The sequence below is a fragment of the Taudactylus pleione genome, unplaced genomic scaffold, assembly GCF_031769625.1.
Source record: "Taudactylus pleione unplaced genomic scaffold, aTauple2 ptg000653l, whole genome shotgun sequence".
NCBI classification, from domain to species: Eukaryota; Metazoa; Chordata; class Amphibia; order Anura; family Myobatrachidae; genus Taudactylus; species Taudactylus pleione.
In genome coordinates this window covers 551057-565129 of record NW_028285055.1, presented here as the reverse complement: position 1 = coordinate 565129, position 14073 = coordinate 551057, and the positions used below count along the sequence as shown (strand labels likewise).

Below are 14073 nucleotides of genomic sequence, written 5' to 3'. Positions count from 1 at the left end.
ACTTCAGTAGATACAAATGAATCATTCAGATATCAGCAGGTAATGTTCAAGTGTTATTTTGTATCAGACCAAATGATAACAAAGTGCCTTTTAAGGTGGGTATCCACGAGGCGATTTTGACAGGCGATAACGACGTCGTTATCGTGCAATCGCCCGCAAATCGGGCATGTAAATGACAAAAACGACCAGCAATGCGCATGCCCGCTGGTCGTTTTATTCCATCTATCATCGCCCGTACATGCTGGTCAAACTGATGATCCCGTTAGGTGCAGCATGTACGGGGAGAAATGGATGACTGGGAGAGCACCTACTGTGAGCTCTTGCTGCTGCCTTCCCTGTGCAAGACACGGACCTCTCTGCAACATATGGGAAAGGAAACAAACAGTCACAGCCTGCGGACGCTGGACACTCACAACATGTGAGTGTCCAGCGTCATCAGGCTGTGACTGTTTCCCTTCCCGTGTGTTGCAGAGAGGTCCGTGTCTTGATCTCATGCCTAGGCACTCCAAAAGGAGGTTTAGGGTTAAGGGGGGGAGAGGGGAGGGTACCACCTGTCAGGTTTTCCTCCCTTTGGGCAGCAGCTGTCGGCAATACTATCCCATTCCGAAAATACAGCAAGTCCTATTAAAAGTAATGTGGTACACTCACATATAGATGCTTTATCCTATACATTGCACTTTCAGTGGCGTCCTTATTGCTCTGTATAGCAATGATCCTTATGATATTAGTTGATGTCAGCCAGGTGGTGTCATGACCAGGGTTTCATGGCGTAGCTTTTGCAGTCCTTGACGGTGGGGGAGCTGTGGCGCGGTCTTTCCAGTGAGGGAGCTGGCGCGTGGATACTGGCATTGTGTGTGCCCGGGGGTCTGCCAGCGTTGGGCCATCCTGGCAAGGTAAGTCTAGCAGTGTCTTAGCATCACAGGTACATGGGAGCGGTCATCTTGCCACAGGTCATGTGACATAGTGGGCCTATCCTGATGCATCAGGTGATCTCTCCAGCCACTCACGCTTTGCTGCTGGGTACTTAAGGGGGTTTGGAGCTCCCTGTAGGTGCCAGTGCTACTGTGTGTTTCAGCATCAGCTATAAGAGAGGTTCTGCGCTCCTGACATTAGTCTTGTGCTCCGGTTGCTTGCCCTAACTCCTGGTTGGTCCCTGACTCCCTGCATACCTGCACCTTGCTACCCTGCCTTGCTTCCTGCTGTGGATCAAGTCCTGCTCTTTCTACAGTACCTACCCACTCCTCCCTGAACCTGAAGTTCCCAGACCTACACATTCCTTCCTGAACCTTATTCCCAATTACCTTAGCAGGTAATGCTGAGTTTTCAGCAACTATTACAGCATTTCTGGATTACCCCGCGCAGTCAACTCTATGCATTTTTGGATTACCCTGTTTAGCCATCATCTCAGCATTACCTGCTTTCCCTTTCAGCAACTATTACAGCATTTCTGGATAACCTTGTTCAGTCGTCGTCTCTACATTGCCTGATTTCCCTTTCAGCTATTATAACAGAATTCCTGGATTCCCTACCCTGCTATTACCACTGACTTTCTGGACTTTTCCTTCAGCTTCACAATTACATCAGTAATCAAGACTTTATTTTAGTTCTGTCACTGATCTGGACATTCATTCATTGCATCACTATTGTTCCTTCGGTCACAGATGTTAATCAGTGTATTCTTGTGCTTGTGTACTAGTATTTACATTAAACAACCCACCTTTAAATCTATTCCGGTGTCTGCTCCTGTTTCCAACCAAGCCCACAACAAACACAGGGCCTGATTCAGATCCGGTCGCAAGCGCTGAGCGCTCGCAACCGGGTGGATGGTGGCCCACAGCACATGCGCGAGACCCGGCTAGCGATGGGCACTCCGTTGCTCCGGGCCTCGCACCAAAGGGGGCGAGCCGTCGATGTTGAGTGACAGCTCGCCCCCTTTGGTGGGCAGGCCGTGGTGGTGGCTTCCCAAATGGAGGCATTCCCATGAGAATGCATGTCGTTTGGGGGCGGCCCCACTGACATCACAAGTGATGTCAGTGGAGAGATTTCGGCTCTGTTAAAGCTGAAAACTTTCTGGGGCTTGTGGCCACGAGACCCTACCACAAGGGTCTCATCGCAAGCCCGATGGTCGTGATGGTCTTGACCATCATACTGGCCGCTCGCTGTAGCTGTGGGTGGTCACACACAGCTATGCGAGCAGCCAGGAGGCCATTCTAAAAAAAAAGAAAACACGGCCCTGATTCAGAGCGAGCACTCTGTCAGAGCGACCGGGTCTGAATCAGGCCCACAGATCCTAACAGGTGGGCTATTTATAGCTGTGTTGGGATCCAGATAGAGCAGTGGTTCTCAAACTTATGGGGCGATTCAGACCCGGATGCTAGGCTGCGTTTATTCGTAGCTGTCCGATTGTTGCAAACTGCTCATGCGTAAAAGTCGCAGTGCGCAGGCGTGAATCAGTCACTGCGATCGGGTGATGATCGCTCTCAGCATACTTCCAGAGTGCTATTTTGAGTGACAGAACAGGGCGTGTGTGGGTGGTGGCTGAGGCAGGTCTATGAGAACAGGGGTGTGCTTGCACAAACACAGGCATGGCTGGGTGTTTTTACACAATTTTTAGTGCATGTATAATTAAGACGCACCATCAGCATACATGTCACTGAGCTGTTTTACACACAGTGGTGATCGCAGTGCTTGCGGCAGGCTAGGGTCTACCTCATGCACTGTGTGCTGGTTTGATGTCGCATGATGGTACCAATGTTTTCAGACACTTCCTGGAGATGACGTCTAAACGAGGGTGTCTTTACTCCAGCCCGGTGGGCATCTAACATCGCCCGGCGATCACATGTTAAGACATACGAAGCGTCCTAATGTTGTGCGATTGTGGCATTTGCATACAACCCGTCATTACGGCTGCAAGAGAACGAAGTCTAGCGTCCGGGTCTGAACCGGGCCCTTGGTCCTCAGGACCCCACACAGTTCTCGTTTTGCAGGTCACCCAGCAGGTGCACAGGTATACTCATTACTCACTGACACATTTTAAATAATCCACAGGTGGAACTAATTATTTAATTTGCTATTCTGTGAGGAGATCTGGAAAACATGCACTGTTTGGGGTCCTGAGTACGGAGTTTGAGAACCTGTGGGATAGAGTAATTTTATCAGTTGTAGCCAAACAAGAGCACTGACCCTTTGCTAGATAGGTCCATTACTTTTGCTAAGAAAAGTAAGCAACAGCATTTAAATATGTCCACATTCAACTTCATCTGGATTTTTTTGGGTACCAGTTAAATTGCAACGTAAACGTAATATGTATACAAAAAATGCTTCCGGACAGAATAAATCTCGCTATATCTAGAACAGAAATATTTTGGCATTGTTTGCTCTGCATTTTTACCTACACTTCGATGATGTCTGATACATAGTTGTTAGATTGCAATCTTAAAGGTTATGCTGGGCATACACTATACAATTATCTGTCAGATATCTGTCCAATCTGGCTGGTTGGAATGAAAGCCTGGTAATGTTTGGGAGCAAATGAGATTCGACCATCTGGTCCTAAACACATGAAAAGGGACAAAAACGATTGTTCAATTTGGTTAAATATGTTTGATTTAACTAATTTGTATGCACAAACATTTTTGACTGTTTTCCAGTGTTCATGAGCAAATGGTCACTTATCATTTCCCATACATTACCAGGTTTTCATTCCAACCAGCCAGATTGGACAGATATCTGACAGATAATTGTATAGTGTATGCCCAGCATTAGAATCAAAATATTAACAAGTTCCTTATGTTCTTGTATACCAGTTACATTCAGTAAATAACATAACACTGTTGCTAGTAATAAACATTAGACATGACATCACAAGTGAAAAGCGCATACTAGGTTTCCCAAATACCTGATCAATTTTCTGGCTACAAATAAGAAACGGATTAAAGAAGAAATAAATAGAGCTATATGATTGTTCACACTTGTACAAACCCGATCTTCTGTGGTTACTACACTGAACGCTACATGTTATCAGCCTTTCAGGAATAAAATCAGTATACATAAGAAGATCTTGTTTCATGTACCTTCTCTTCTTGTTCCTTGGGAAGCTCTGTGCAGATGACTCCTCTATGTAGAATGTCTGTCTGATGAGGCGGAGACCAAGTTTTATCAGCCTCCAAAAACAAATCAGTACAGACTGCCCTTAACTGGAATTGAGATTATCTCAGAGATACAAGAAGAGCTTTCACTTTCTCTATTACACATATAAAGTAAAGTTCATCTTCTTTTCATTCCTTGGCCCATTCCAGAAGAAATTAAAGCAAAAAAACATTATTTACAAAGGACGGAAGTATCATTTTGTCAAAGCTTTCTATTCTTCAAAGTTATTTTATAATATTAACAACATCAAACTTGATTCCTTCTGAAAAAATTCCCATAGAGAACGAAACGATTTAAGGGTGTCCCTGTCTCCAGCCTATACCTCTGATGCTACAGGGAAGCTTCCCATGTGATTACCTATCATGCTACAAATTTTTATTGGATATCCTATTTGCAGATATTATTTCCGGGACTGTGGGCCTGATTCAGAGCCGGTCGCTATTTGCGGTTGTTCGTTCAACAAAAAGGGCTGGCTATTCAAATGAACCGTTCGCTCTTTGCGGTCTGTTCACGCCTCTATGTCTGAACGAGCGAACAAAACTTGCGGTCGTAATGTTGAAAAATACGCCCCCTGGCCGCTCGCAGCATACCTCATGTCCGCTATTTATTAGATTAATCGAGTACATCGAACAGCTCGCTATTCTTATGAACTGCTCGCTATTCTTGGGGCTGGTGTTTGCTACCACAAATTTGCGAGCAGTTCTGGCTATAAAATAACCCAGTGACGTGGTCAATGACGCTCCAGTATTAATTATTCACACCCATAAAACGCCCATTTTGACCTTTAAGCACGCCTGCGTTCTGATTTCCACTCCCCGTTTTCAAGCACCTTCCCCTGTTACCACCCACATACGCCTCTTTCTGTCACTCAAAATAGCAGGCATTCGCTATTTAGCGAACAAACGATTTTCGGCTGCACTGACTGGTTCGCGCATGAGTATTAAAATCCGTACGCATGCGCAGTTGTGCGAACATCGGTCGGTGTATGTAATAAACTTTTACTGTGTACGGTGTGTGTGTACTGTGGTTTTTCAACTATTTATTTTATAGTGGGAGTATGGCTGCCGGCCGCCTGCTGGCACTTGTAGTTCCACAAGTGCCAAAGGGCAGGCATGCTGGCACCTGTAGTTCCACTGCAAAATACAATAGTTTACAACTATTTAACACATTATTACCCCTATACCCACAGCTCAGGGGTGCGGGGAGAGTCCCGTGCTTCAGCACAAGCCTAGTTTTTCGGGAGAGGGGGGGACTCCTTCTTGTAGGAGTCCCTAACTCCTTTGTGATCCCCGGCTTGGGCTGACTGGCTTGGTGTGTGAATGCTTTGGCAATGGAGCCCTGGTGATATGGTCTCCTGGCTGTGGCATTACAGCCCAGTCGATTTGGGTCCGGTGCTGGTTTTAAATATAGGGGGACCCCGATGCATTTTTTCACCTATATTTAAAACCAGGACTGGCTATCCTGTCTGGGGCTGGTTATGTCTTTTGGGGGGGACCCTATGTAATTTTTAATTTTTTTTAAACAAAACACTTTACATTAGGTATACAGGCAGAAACATACACAAATCACACTGATCTCTGTATGTTTCTGCCAAACTCGCAGCTCATGAGGTGGAGTGTTTGAAACTTCAATTTATACGTGAGTTTGCTCCAATCTCACCCAAGATTGTAATCTCGATTCTTAGTAAATTCCCGAGTTGAATCTTTTTCATGAAAACTCTAATCAACTCACCATCGACTAGAGTTTTCGATCTCACCAGAGTTTGTCTTTAGTAAATTTGCAAGATGAAAAACATGCCTAAACTCACCCGAGATTGACATCTCGACCAAACACAAATCTTAGTAAATTTACCGCCTAGTATCAATTGCGCTGTAGAGCATTAATGGAACAATGAATGGAAAATCTGAGCAACTGCATACATCTAAGTCAGGCTACCCACTGTTTATGAGACTGTGTTGCAACCATTATCATTAGTATTTGTCCTTGTGCTCTCCCCATGGTGGGTGCAAAAGATCAGTCAGAAAAAGGCATCTCAGCTGGTCCTAAAACTAGCATGAAGTAACGCTACATGCCCACGACACTTCCAGGAGCCGCAGTTATTCCATGTGTCCGAATAGTCACCACCCAGTTGCAGCCCAGAAACACCTATTTTATTTTAGGCTCCAACCACTCAAGATGCGACACCTGCTATTTCGGATGCAACAGGTGATGCATGCGCCTAACTTGTTTGTAGTTTTAGATGCATGTGCAGTCAGTGCACAATTGTGAGATTTGTCCATTGTACAGAAGCATTTAACTTATATTTATTAAAGTGAGGGTTTTTAGAAGTGGAGATGTTGCCCATGGAAACTAATGAGTTGACCTGCACTGTTTGACACTTCTGGGTATTCCATGGACCAGACTTTCAACAGCACTTTATTAATTAAAATTTTCTCTGACATCATCACTTTCAATCCTTGCTCACTGTCAGGAGTCCAGAGGGAAATTCTCCTTGTGGGTGTGCACTGAGGGATCAGATGTACCACAGATGTAGATAAAGCAATGCAGGTTTATTCACACAAACACATACAAGGTTCAGTGCAGGACATAACAGATGAGAGACACAGGATAAAACAATGATCAATCATGAATTAGTCTATAAAAGACTAAAGCTGGCCACACGCTAGACCAACTTACATCCAACCAGCCAACTTGTTGATTGGTTGGAATGAAAATCTGGTAACGAATGGGAGTAAATGATGATCAGCAATTTGCTCCTAATTGCCAGAAAACAGATGAAAATGGTCGGTCAGACAAGTTTGTTAAATGTTTGATCTAAACTATTTGTTCAAACAACAGTTTTGGTCCATTTTCCAGCGTTTGGGAGCAAATTGCTGATTGTATTCCTTACCAGATTTTCATTTCAACCAATCAACTAGTTGGCTGGTTGGACAGATAATTTTTAGATGTGTGGCCAGCTTAAGTGTACTACTGTGCTGAGGGCGGAATCAAAGGCACTTAGAAATGCACATGGAATGTGCTGCAGACAAAACAGGGCACTTGCAAAATTGGTTTTAACAAAATATTTAGAACAATTAGCAGAATTAAGGTTAGAGCCAGGAGCCTTTGAAGCAATAACACACAATACCAGGTTCAAGACACAGGGGGTCATTCAGACCCGCTCGCGAGCAAAGTTTGCTCGCTAGCGGGTCGATGTTTTGAGACTGCGCATGCGCACGACGGAGAGAGCTCCATCGTGCGCATGCGTGAGACCCGGCGAGCGACGAGAAATACATCGCTCGGGGTCTCGCACCAAAGGGGGTGTGCTGTCGATGGTGACTGACAGCACGCCCTCTTTGGTGGGCGTGCCGGCCAGACGGAGGCATTCCCATGGGAACGCCTACCATCTGAGTCCGGCCCCACTGACATCAGTAATGATGTCAGTGGGAGTAACTTTAGCTCTGATAGACCCAAAATCACTCCTGGGCTTGCGGCAGCGAGACCCTACAGCAGGGTGTCGTCGCAAGCCCGATGGTCGCGATGGTCTAAGTCCAGAAATAGCAGAAGAACTAAGAACATAACAACATATAGGGCTCTATTTACTACAATCCGCATATTGAATGCAGATTGTAGTGTGATATTACCGACTGTATTCGCATTGCGAATTCAGGCAATATCACAGGGATATACTACAAATCCCTTGCAGGGACAGAGCTTGCGATAAAGCTCTGTTCCTGCGAATCCCCTCCGGAGTCTTATCACGGTATTTTTGCAAAAAATACAGTGATCAAGTGCCCGCGCATGTGCCGACCGGTCGCCGCTGCTACCCCCCCCGGTGCTAAGCCCCGCCCCCCGCCGCTAAGCCCACCCCCGTGATCGCGGACCCCCCCGCGAACCCCCCTCCCTTAATAGCACTTACCTGCATGCTCCGGGCCTCAGGTGATGTTCTCCATTCCTCCGGTCAGGTGATCTCCCATACTGCACTGGGGCCCGATCACCTGATGACCGGGCCGCAATGCACTGTGGGAGACCAGCTGACCGGAGGGGAGACATCACCGGAGGCCCTATCACCGGTCCCTGGAGTCAGGTAAGTACATTTATTTTTTACTATTTTTTTTTTCTTTTATTTACAGTAATCAGCTTGCGGTCTGTTTAGACCACACAGCTGATTACAGGGACCAACTCCCGGCTCTGCTCTCCCCGTTAGAGCAGGCCAGGAGTCTGGTAACTGGGGGAGACCCTGGATAACGCCACCTCCAGGTGGCATTATTATCACAGGGCTTTCCCCGATATGTTTTTCACATTTATTTTTAGTAACTATGGTCGGATCACATTTCCCATTACAGTTATAGGAAATGCGATCTGCTTTACTAAAAATAAGTGATACTTAGGGGTTGGAGTAGAATTTTACGAATTCTACTCCAATTGCCCTGTAATAACTATAGGTGATACTAAAATAATGTGAAAAGGGTGTGAAAACACCCTTTTTCACATTATTTTAGTAAAAATAATGTTGATAAATAGAGCCCATAGTCCTGATATAACTGAGATAATGCTTTAATATCAGTACACTGATGGCAGCCGGTAGCTTGTATACAGGAGGTGTAGATTGCAGGTAATAACTGAAGAAGCTGGATATGGTCTTACCAAGATGTACCAGGATAACCAAACTGATTGGCAGTGTAGAAAATAGAACTCAGAACCAACAGGACAAATGTTAGAATGAATATTGGAAACTGGAGTTGCTGAACAGAGAACTGATTGCAGTCTGCAGCTGGTGTGATTCACAAGGAACAGAGTTTAGTCCATATCACAGGTTCTCAAACTCAATCCTCAGGACAAAAAATAGTGCATGTTTTCCAGTTCTCCTCACAGTATCACAAGTAAAATAATTAGCTACACCTGTGGCTCTTTAAACTGCGCCAGTGAGTAATGAATACACCTGTGCAACTGCTGGGTGACCTGGGAATGTGTCAGTGAGTAATGATAACACCTGTTGGGTGACCTGGGAAATGTGTCAGTGAGTAATGAGTACACCTGTACACCTGCTGGGTGACCTGGGAAATGTGTCAGTGAGTAATGACTACACCTGTGCACCTGCTGGGTGACCTGGGAATGTGTCAGTGAGTAATGAGTACACCTGTGCACCTGCTGGGTGACCTGGGAATGTGTCAGTGAGTAATGAGTACAGCTGTGCACCTGCTGGGTGACCTGGGAATGTGTCAGTGAGTAATGAGTACACCTGTGCACCAGCTGGGTGACCTGGGAATGTGTCAGTGAGTAATGAGTACACCTGTGCACCTGCTGGGTGACCTGGGAGATGTGTCAGTGAGTAATAACTACACCTGTGCACCTGCTGGGTGACCTGGAAGATGTGTCAGTGAGTAATGAGTACACCTGTGCACCTGCTGTGTGACCTGGGAAATGTGTCAGTGAGTAATGAGTACACATGTGCACCTGCTGGGTGACCTGGGAATGTGTCAGTGAGTAATGACTACACCTGTGCACCTGCTGGGTGACCTGGGAGATGTGTCAGTGAGTAATGACTACACCTGTGCACCTGCTGGGTGACCTGGGAAATGTGTCAGTGAGTAATGAGTACACCTGTGCACCTGCTGGGTGATCTGGGAAATGTGTCAGTGAGTAATGAGTACACCTGTGCACCTGCTGTGTGACCTGGGAAATGTGTCAGTGAGTAATGAGTACACATGTGCACCTGCTGGGTGACCTGGGAATGTGTCAGTGAGTAATGACTACACCTGTGCACCTGCTGGGTGACCTGGAAATGTGTCAGTGAGTAATGAGTACACATGTGCACCTGCTGGGTGACCTGGGAATGTGTCAGTGAGTAATGACTACACCTGTGCACCTGCTGGGTGACCTGGAAATGTGTCAGTGAGTAATGAGTACACCTGTGCACCTGCTGGGTGACCTGGGAATGTGTCAGTGAGTAATGACTACACCTGTGCTACTGCTGGGTGACCTGGGCATGTGTCAGTGAGTAATGAGTACATCTGTGCTCCTGCTGGGTGACCTGGAAAATGGATGAAATGCATTGGAAAATGCCCTTACCTACTTGCATCATAGAATATTAACAGTAAGATATACTGTAGCTCTATATACTCTGAATAGAGACTTTTTATGACCACTTTTGAACCAGTAACTTGAGTTATTAACTCATCTATTGTACCAATAAATGTGTTGTATTAAACATGAGTGCATATTCAGTTTATTTGGTGATACACCACAATGCAGTACATTGTGGTATAGCCTGTAAACTTCACACACCACCACTTGAAGCATCGGGACTGAGAGGACCAGCAAGAGGAGCATCACACTATACGGATAAGTACATTTTCACTTACCTAAACTGCATTAATAGTGTCCTTATAAGTTCCTGATACTGTGCATAATATTACATTGGAGGTGGAAAGGAAAGGTGAAGAGGGCTGAGACTTAATCAGAACACCCATCCAACAGACAACATTTTAATCAGTTTGAGATTTATATGAAAACCCTACACACAGACATTTGATGAATTTAAGAACTAATTATCTACTACCAGGGCCACCATCAGGGGGGACTGCAGGGACTCCAGTCCCGGGCCAGAGAGAGAGGGGGCCCAGGTGGTTCACGACAGAGACTGGGTCCCTTTGTCGTATATTGATACCAACCCTGGCTCCCACCCTGCCAGCAATGCTCCCTGGTGATGACATGCGCGTCTCTCTTTAATCCAAATCCAGTCACTTGGGTCTGGCTTCTCTTCCCAGGGGATCTAGATCTTTGGTCTGTCCTTGGATGATCCTGCATGGCCTCTGCATCACGGATTGGATCACCCAGCCATTCCACCCCTCGAGGCTACACTGGGCAAGGCTGTTTCCAGGTTCCTCTGATCATCTATGACCTCCTTCTGTTGGTTATTCCAGGAGGTCACATCCCACACTGGGGTCCTGTTGGTAGGGCAACGCTGAAGGCAGTCTTCAGTGCAACTGTGGTGTCCTCCTCCTCGGCGCTGACCTCTTCTTCCCCGGCAGTCAACAGCAGACTTCCCCATGAAGCCCCTTTTTCAGCAGTCCGGCTTCAATTTAGGTCCTCTCAGTGCGAGTCTTTCTAGAGGGTCCGTGACCACAGGGCACTTTTCCCAGCAGTTCCGGTGGCTAGGTAATGCACTTGCAGTAATCGGTAGGTGGCAATCACCTCAGGGGTCCTGATCAGTGATGACAGTAGCAAATCCAGTCTCTGCCATGGTCTAGCAAAGACCCCTCCTTCTCAATAAGCAGCATCATCCACACTCTCCGATGGAAGGATCCTCCTCCTCACCTTCCCTGGCCCTGTCCTCAGTGGACTTCAATGGCCTTCTACCCCGCAACCCAGGAGGCCAATAGAAGAAAGGTAATTTTTTCAGGCTCCGCCACCTCAACAAGACCCAGGTATGCTCACCCTACCCTGTGCCCCCTCTAGATCAGCCAGCCAGCCTCCCTGCACTGTCCCTCCTCCAGTCCAGCCAGCCTTCCCTGTACCTCCCAGCCCAGTCAGCCAGCTTGCCTTCCTTCCCTGCCACCCCTAGTCTTGTCAGCCTTGCCTTCCCCACGCCCCCCCCTTAGTCCAGCCAGTCTGCTTTTCCACCCACCCACAGTAGCCAGCCTTCCCTGCGTCCCCACTCCCATAGTCCAGCCAGCCTGCCTTCCCTGCCCTGTCGCCACCAGTCCAGCCAGCATTTCCTACACCCCCCCAGTCCAGACAGCCTTCCCTGTAACCCCCCAGTCTAGCTAGCCAGCCTGACTTAGCTGCCCTGCCCCCTCCCCCAGTCCAGCCGGCCTTCCCTGCCCTTTGCCCACCTAAACCAAATGCCCACCTTTGCCTCAACCCCGGTAGGGGGGTCTCTGCCTATTTTGTCAGTACCAGCCCCACAATTCTGATGGCAGCCCTGTCTCCTACAGACAATTTCTGGAAAACATGTGGATAATTTGTGGATATATATGGGACTGTGGGCCACCATCGACCCAGTTGCGAGCGCTCAGCGCTTGCGACCAGGTCTGAATCAGGCCCTGAGCAAGCTGGAATATTCAGAATAGGCACCACTGGTAGGAGAGTGGTACTGCAACGAATCATGACACACTGCATAGAACACAGGGAACAGTAGAAATTAGGTATCATTTAGAACAAATGCTTTATTTTTTCTCAATCTCTACTTCTAACATTTAGCAGAATATGTTATATAGGATAAACACAATGGTTTAATCTTATTAACTAAGCACTATAATGAGATTGGTTGCATATTCTGTACTATATAGTCTCTCGGCCCTTCTGTCTGCACCAGTCTCTCAGCCTTGCTCCTGTATGCACCAGTCTCTCAGTCCTTCTCCTGTCTGCACCAGTCTCTCAGTCCTTCTCCTGTCTGCACCAGTCTCTCAGCCCTTTTCCTGTCTGCACCAGTCTCTCAGCCCTTCTCCTCTCTGCACCAGTCTCTCAGCCCTTCTCCTGTCTGTACCAGTCTCTCAGCCCTTCTTCTGTCTGCACCAGTCTCTCAGCCCTTCTTCTGTCTGCACCAGTCTCTCAGCCCTTCTCCTGCCTGCACCAGTCTCTCAGCCCTTTTCCTGTCTGCACCAGTCTCTCAGCCCTTCTCCTCTCTGCACCAGTCTCTCAACACTTCTCCTGTCTGCACCTTCTCCTGTCTGCACCAGGCTCTCAGCCCTTCTCCTGTCTCAATCAGTCTCTCAGCCCTTCTCCTGTCTGTACCAGTCTCTCAGCCCTTCTCCTGTCTGCATCAGTCTCTCAGCCCTTCTCCTGTCAGCACCAGTTTCTCAGCCTTTTTCCTGTCAGCACCAGTCTCTCAGCCCTTCTCCTATATGTACCAGTGTCTCAGCCCTTCTCCTGTCTGCACCAGTCAATCAGCCCTTCTCCTGTCAGCACCAGTCTCTCAGCCCTTCTCCTATATGTACCAGTGTCTCAGCCCTTCTCCTGTCTGCACCAGTCTCTCAGCCCTTCTCTTGTCTGCACCAGGCTCTCAGCCCTTCTCCTGTCTGCACCAGTCTCGCAGCCCTTCTCCTGTCTGCATCAGTCTCTCAGCCCTTCTCCTGTCTGCATCAGTCTCTCAGCCCTTCTCCTGTCTGCACCAGTTTCTCAGCCTTTTTCCTGTCAGCACCAGTCTCTCAGCCCTTCTCCTATATGTACCAGTGTCTCAGCCCTTCTCCTGTCTGCACCAGTCTCTCAGCCCTTCTTCTGTCAGCACCAGTCTCTCAGCCCTTCTCCTATATGTACCAGTGACTCAGCCCTTCTCCTGTCTGCACCAGTCTCTCAGCCCTTCTCCTGGCTGCACCAGGCTCTCAGCCCTTCTCCTGTCTGCACCAGTCTCTCAGCCCTTCTCCTGTCTGCATCAGACTCTCAGCCCTTCTCCTGTCTGCATCAGTCTCTCAGCCCTTCAACTGTCTGCACCAGTCTCTCAGCCCTTCTCCTGTCTGTACCAGTCTCTCAGCCCTTCTCCTGTCTGCACCAGTCTCTCGGCCCTTCTCCTGTCTGTACCAGTCTCTCAGCCCTTCTCCTGTCTGCACCAGGCTCTCAGCCCTTCTCCTGTCTGCATCAGTCTCTAAGCCCTTCTCCTGTCTGTACCAGTCTCTCAGCCCTTCTCCTGTCTGCATCAGTCTCTCAGCCCTTCTCCTGTCTGCATCAGTCTCTCAGCCCTTCTCCTGTCAGCACCAGTTTCTCAGCCTTTTTCCTGTCAGCACCAGTCTCTCAGCCCTTCTCCTATATGTACCAGTGTCTCAGCCCTTCTCCTGTCTGCACCAGTCACTCAGCCCTTCTCCTGTCAGCACCAGTCTCTCAGCCCTTCTCCTATATGTACCAGTGTCTCAGCCCTTCACCTGTCTGCACCAGTCTCTCAGCCCTTCTCCTGTCTGCACCAGGCTCTCAGCCCTTCTCCTGTCTGCACCAGTCTCTCAGCCCTTC

The 14073-nt window shown here is 47.8% G+C and overlaps 1 protein-coding gene across 3 annotated transcripts in view; it reads right to left on the bottom strand.

Moving 5' to 3' along the window:
* The window catches only part of LOC148478444 (interferon-induced very large GTPase 1-like), a 124880-nt gene extending 120763 nt beyond the window's left edge, over window positions 1–4117 (bottom strand). For all 3 annotated transcript variants that reach the window (XM_088455391.1, XM_088455394.1, XM_088455393.1), the window contains exon 1: window positions 4074–4117. The gene's annotated coding sequence lies outside the window, so the exon portion shown is untranslated. The remainder of the gene's footprint in view (window positions 1–4073) is intronic.
* Window positions 4118–14073: the final 9956 nt, after the last annotated feature.